A 7,110-nucleotide genomic window follows, 5' to 3' on the forward strand; every position below is an offset into this window, starting at 1 on the left:
ATCAGATAGGGATAGCACAGAGATCGAGTTCATACCCTAGTTCAGCGATGAACTCGCTACGGCGACAACGACGAGGATGATTCCCGTTGACGGCGGCGGAGACCAGCGGCAGGAGGCGGCTGGCGACGAGGAAGACGATCCAGAGACCCTAGAGGCAGAGCGGGCTAAGCTCGGGTCGAGGAGGTTCGGAAAGTTTTCCAAAATTTTACCCGTGGGTATATATAGCCCGACCCTGTCGGTGTGACCGAGTGGAACAACTCGGTGGCACCGAGATTCATAACTGCAAACAGTTACTGAAACTCGGTGTGACCGAAAGGTTCAAATCGGTTGCACCGAGATTGAAAACCTAGATTGACTTAGTGATCTCGGTATGACCGAAATGGATGAATCGGTCAGACCGAAATGCACAAAGAAGTTTTGGAAGTTTAAGTCTATGACGAATCGGGGACTCCGAGTGCTCCTCACACAGAGTGGTTCGAATCTGACTTGATCAAATTTGGTGATGTAGCATGAATAGAGTTTGAGACGAGAAAAGCATAGATAGCTAGAGAGGGTTCTTAGGCATTCTTGTCCATCCACTTGGCAAAAGAAAAGAAAACCAATCAATCAAAACAACAAGTGGATGTCCTCGAATGAGTAAAATATGCAATCAACATGCTCACACAATAAAATGGCAATTGAAATATGTGGCATCACCTTCACCATCCTTCATTTTGAACTTGTCAAGTTGACTTTGAAGCACATCCAATTTGGATTCCTTGACGGAGTCGATACCTTCGTGCATATCTATCAAAGTATCCCAAATTTCCTTTGCATTCTCAAGACGGCTGATTTTGTTGAATTCTTCGGGGCACAATCCGTTGAAGAGGATATCACAAGCTTGAGCATTGTATTGCAACATTTTCAACTCTTCCCCGGTGGCTTCACGGTTCGGTTCTTTCTCGTCAAAGAATTCACCTTGCAAGCCAATACACACAATAGCCCAAACGGCGGGGTTATGTCCAAGAATATGAATTTTCATCTTATGCTTCCAACTAGCAAAATTAGTGCCATCAAAGTAAGGACCTCTACGGTGATAATTTCCCTCGCTAGACATCATACTCTCCTAGGTTGTGAAACCAAGGCTATGACCGCCAAAAGCTATGGAAATCAAAGCAAATGGAGACCAAAGCTCTAATACCACTTGTAGGATCGAAAGTATGTCTAGAGGGGGGTGATTAGACTACTTGACCAAATAAAAATCTAGCCTTTTCCCAATTTTAGTTCTTGGCAGATTTTAGCTATCTTAGCACAAGTCAAGCAATCTCCACACAATTCAAGCAAGCATGCAAAAGAGTATATGAGCAGCGGAAAGTAAAGCATGCAACTTGAAAGAATGTAAAGAGGAGGGTTTGGAGGATTCAAACACAATTGGAGACACGGATGTTTTTGTCGTGGTTCCGATAGGTGGTGCTATCGTACATCCACGTTGATGGAGACTTCAACCCATGGACGGTAACGGTTGCGCGAGTCCACGGAGGGCTCCACCCACGAAGGGTCCATGAAGAAGCAACCTTGTCTATTCCATCACGGACGTCACCCACGAAGGACTTGCCTCACTAGTGGTAGATCTTCACGAAGTAGGTGATCTCCTTGCCCTTACAAACTCCTTGGTTCAACTCCACAATCTTGTCGGTGGCTCCCAAGTGACACCTAGCCAATCTAGGAGACACCACTCTCCAAGAAGTAACAAATGGTGTGTTAATGATGAACTCCTTGCTCTTGTGCTTCAAATGATAGTCTCCACAACACTCAACTCTCTCTCACAGGATTTGGATTTGGTGGAAAGAATATTTGAGTGGAAAGCAACTTGGGGAAGGCTAGAGATCAAGATTCATATGGTTGGAATGGAATATCTTGACCTCAACACAAGTGTAGGTGGTTCTCTCTCAGAAAATGTGTATTGGAAGTGTAGGTATGTTCTGATGGCTCTCTCCACGAATGAAGAGTGGGTGGAGGGGTATATATATAGCCTCCACACAAAATATAACCGTTACACACAATTTGCCAAACTCGGTGGGACCGAATGGTTAAACTCGGTCGGACCGATTCAGCAAACCTAGTGACTGTTCGGATTTTAGGTGGGACTGAGATGCAACTCGGTAGGACCGATATGGTTAGGGTTAGGGCATAACGTAATATCGGTGTGACCGATTACACAAACTCGGTAGGACCGATTTTGGTAATAAGCTAACCAGAGAGTTGGTCAGGTAAACTCGGTGGGACCGATTCACTCATCTTGGTGACACCGAAGTGTTACAAAAGGGAAACAGAGAGTTTACATTGCAATCTCGGTGGGACCGATCGCTCATCTCGGTAAGACCGAAACGTTACGAAGGGAAACAGAGAGATTACAATCCCATCTCGGTGAGACCGAGATCCCTATCGGTGAGACTGATTTGCCTAGGGTTTGTGGCAGTGGCTATGACATTTGAAACTCGGTGGCGCTGGATAGAAAGAATCGGTGGGGCCGAGTTTGACTTTTGGTTTAGGTCATATGTGGATGTGGGAAGGTAGTTGAGGATTTTGGAGCATATCACTAAGCATTTTGAGCAAGCAAGCCATTAAGCAACACCTCATCCCTCCTTGATAGTATTGGCTTTTCCTATAGACTCAATGTGATCTTGGATTAGTAAAATATAAAATGTAGAGTCTTGAGCTTCAAGCTTGAGCCAAACTTTTTGTCCTTAGAATTTTGAGGGATCCACTTTCCTCATCCATGCCATGCCATTCATTGAGCTTTTCCTGAAATATTAATCTTGGAATAATGTTAGCTCAATGAGCTATATGTTGTTAGGAATTACCAAAACCACCCAGGGATAGTTGCACTTTCAAAAGGCAGGGTCAGGTCTCATCCTAGCATTTGGAGATTGCTTATTCCATTTAGCTAATAACCTTTTGAGTTCATATCTATCTTTGCAGGCTAAAATAGGTAAAGAAGCATCTTGATCAAATAAATAACCCTCAGGAATAATAAGTGATTCTTCATCATCACTTTCATCTTCATAATCAGATTCAATATTTTCAATCTCTCTAGCCCTAGCTAGTCGTTCCTCTAGAAAATCACTAAGTGGCATAGTAATATCAGGGATAGAGGTAGTTTCATCATAAGTATCATGCATAGCAGAAGTAGCATCATCAATAACATGCGACATATCAGAACGAATAGCAGAAGCAGGTTTAGGTGTCGCAAGCTTACTCATAACAGAAGGTGAATCAAGTGCAGAGCTAGATGGTAGTTCCTTACCTCCCCTCGTAGTTGAGGGATAGATCTTAGTTTTTGGATCTCTCAAGTTCTTCATAGTGTCTAGCAGATATAAATCCCAAGTGACTCAAAGAATAGAGCTATGCTCCCCGGCAACGGCGCCAGAAATTGGTCTTGATAACCCACAAGTACAGGGGATCGCAACAGCTCTCGAGGGCAGAGTATTCAACCCAAATTTATTAATTCGACACAAGGGGAGCCAAAGAATGTTCTCAAGTATTAGCAGCTGAGTTGTCAATTCAACCACACCTGGAAACTTAGTATCTACAGCAAAGTCTTTAGTAGCAAAGTAATTTGATAGTGATGGTAACGGTAACAAAAGAGTAACGAAAGCAAAGTAATGTTTTTGGTGTTTTGTAGTGATTGTAACAATAGCAACGGGAAAGTAAATAAGCGTAAACCAGTATATGGAAAGCTCGTAGGCATCGGATCAATGATGGATAATTATGCTGGATGCGGTTCATCATGTAACAGTCATAACATAGGGTGACACAGAACTAGCTCCAATTCGTCAATGTAATGTAGGCATGTATTTCGAATATAGTCATACATGCTTATGGAAAAGAACTTGCATGACATCTTTTGTCCTACCCTCCCATGGCAGCGGGGTCCTAATGGAAACTAAGGGATATTAAGGCCTCCTTTCAATAGAGAACCGGAACAAAGCATTAGCACATAGTGAATACATGAACTGCTCAAACTACGGTCATCACCGGTAAGTATCCCGATTATTGTCACTTCGGGGTTAACAGATCATAACACATAATAGGTGACTATAGACTTGCAAGATAGGATCAAGAACACTCATATATTGATGAAAACATAATAGGTCCAGATCTGAAATCATGGCACTCGGGCCCTAGTGACAAGCATTAAGCATATCAAAGTCATAGCAACATCAATCTCAGAATATAGTGGATACTAGGGATCAAACCCTAACAAAACTAACTCGATTACATGGTGAATCTCATCCAACCTATCACCGTCCAGCAAGCCTACGATGGAATTACTCACGCACGGCGGTGAGCATCATGAAATTGGTGATGGAGGATGGTTGATGATGACGACGGCGACGTCCCCCTCTCCGGAGCCCCGAACGGACTCCAGATCAGCCCTCCCGAGAGGTTTTAGGGCTTGGCGGCGGCTCCGTATCGTAAAACGTGATGATTTCTTCTCTCCTATTTTTTTCTCCCCGAAAGCAGTTATATAGAGTTGGAGTTGGAGTCGGGGGGTCTCCAAGGGCCCACGAGGTAGGGGGCGCGCCCTAGGGGTTGGCACCCCCCACCCTCGTAAGAAGGGTGTGGGCCCCCTGGTCTTCATCTTTGGCGAGGATTTTTTTATTATTTATTGTAAGATATCCCGTGGAGTTTCAGGTCATTCCGAGAACTTTTGTTTTCTGCACATAAAACAACATCATGGCAATTCTGCTGAAAACAGCGTTAGTCCGGGTTAGTTCCATTCAAATCATACAAGTTAGAGTCGAAAACAAGGGCAAAAGTGTTTGGAAAAGTAGATACGTTGGAGACGTATCAGCCTTCTCGGTGCGTTGTGTCAGAAGCGTTTTTTCCTCTGCCCAGGTTTTCTTCTTAGCAGTGAAGTTGTTCTATAAATTTTCCATCTCAGAGAGACTTATTTGCAATTGGGAGTTAGCGGACTTGATTTCTGCCTCCTGATCCGCTAGTCGGGTCTTCGCATCAGTCAATTGCGAGCTCAATTCAGATAAGGCATTCTGCAAAAAAACGTACCCAGATGAGTCAAGATTTTGCTTAAGGTTCAAAAATGAAGATTCAAGTCTCAAGTACTTTACAAAAACCACTTGACACTTGGGGGCTAATGTATGCCAAAACAATTTATTATGACTCTAAAGACATACTTTAAGTCCCAAGTACTTTACAAAGTAACAGCACTTGGCACTTGGGGGCTAATGTATCCTATTCAGCAAGTTTCTCAAGGTTAAGCCGGATTATGAAGTTCTTTGAATACGGTACAAGACAATTTAAAGTACCGACTCATTTTTGATCAAAATGAACCGGCCCTTGGGGACTACAGGTGAAGCTTTGTTCTATTTTATTGAACTCAAGAAAAGTTTCAAATGTAAAAGTCTTGGCCTATATTATAAAGTCTACAGATCATTTCGGTTCTCTCATAATCTGAAGACTTGGGGGCTGGTGGAATATAGATAAGCCGGAAGAACATACCTCGTATTTCAGATGTAACTGTTTGACCATTTCGATCTCTGAGTCACGACTGGAGTGCACATGACTGAGATAGCTGGATAAAATATCATTGGCATTCAGATGATCATAACGTGCAACATCAAAGCGCACTTTCTGTCTCTCCAATGCCTCTTGTTTTGCCGTGTGGCGAGCCAACATGGTTGGATTCCCCGGCTCAACAAAGTGTCTCCCGGTGATCAAAACGTCTTGTGCAGACGGTGATGGTGGGTTGGCTGAGCTTGATGGTCCAGTTGCGGAAGGATTCACGGTGGTGTCATCAAACGACGGCTCAGGAGGATTTGCTTCTGCATTGACACGCGGATCTTCTAGAGTTTCAATTGATGGAGGAGAAGGTGGCCTTGCCGGTTCAGGAGCAAGGACTGGCGGGTCTTCCGCCGGTTTAGTCACCTTGGCCTTCTTAGACTTAGCTTGGCCACTAAGTGAAAGATTATAGGACTGTCAGTATAAAGAGACAATTTGAAAAACACGGAAGACAAAGGATTTTTCCTTACCCAGGGGTAGTCTTGAAGGCCGGAAACTGGGTTTGAGACGAGTCACCAGAAGAGCGAGATACCTCCTGCAAAGATAAAGCAAAGTAAGTAATACAAGGAAGGACATCCATTAACAGAAGGTCGAAGACAAAGAAATAAACCTCATTCTGGCATTTTTGGGGAGTTTGTTGAAGAACAACAGCCAGTTCATCTTCGGTCGGGGCTTGACGACGGCTCTCATGTTGCTGCTTTTTCAAAAGAAAGTGAGGATCCAGATAAGCCAAAGGGTGTGAAAACCTTACTTTCCGGGTTACGACTCGAAGTTTCTGTCTTGGCAAATGGGCTGAGTCGGAGGAAATAGTTACCTCTTCTTCCACGGCCTGACTGGCCCCAGTGTCGTCCTGGTAATGATCAGTGTTAATAAGATTATTAAAAAGTTGGCCAAGGGAGTCAAGGGCTACCTCCTACTCAGAAGTATCGTCGAGTTTCATCATATCTCCAGCGGTGCTCTTTTTCTTCTTTTTTGACCTCCGGGTCATTTTCTTGGCGTTTATGGCGGCGGCTCTTGCTTTCTTGGCAGCTTCATGGTCATATTTAACTTTCCAGAAATTAGATCTGGCCTGCAGACAGGTAAAAACAAGATGAAAGGTCAAACAAGTATTAAACAATACGGCTGGGAAAAATACAAAGGAGGGAGATCAGAGTGTCCTTACTTCTGGCACCGGGTTAAGCTTGCAGAAGGGGTTTAACCCGACGATACTGCAGTCTTCGTATTTTCCATTCACCAGAAGGGTTGACATTGAAACAATATCTTCTTCTGTTAGTTGAACGGAGCTGTGACGAAGAGAGTCATCTGGGCCTCCACCATACTCGTACATCAATTTTGACCGACGGCTTAGAGGGATAACCCGCCATGAGATCCAGCAGTGGGTCAGATCAACTCCGGTTAAGCCGTTTACTAATAAGGCATTAATCCTCTTTATTGATGGGATCAGCTTCTTGTGTTCGATAGCAGTAAGCTTGTTAGGGAGCGCGAACTTGGAATCAAGATGTTCGGGGCGATAACCCGGCAATGGCTTCTCGTTTGCTGGTGAAATGT

Source organism: Triticum aestivum, chromosome 7A, assembly GCF_018294505.1.
Source record: "Triticum aestivum cultivar Chinese Spring chromosome 7A, IWGSC CS RefSeq v2.1, whole genome shotgun sequence".
In the NCBI taxonomy this organism is placed as follows: domain Eukaryota; kingdom Viridiplantae; phylum Streptophyta; class Magnoliopsida; order Poales; family Poaceae; genus Triticum; species Triticum aestivum.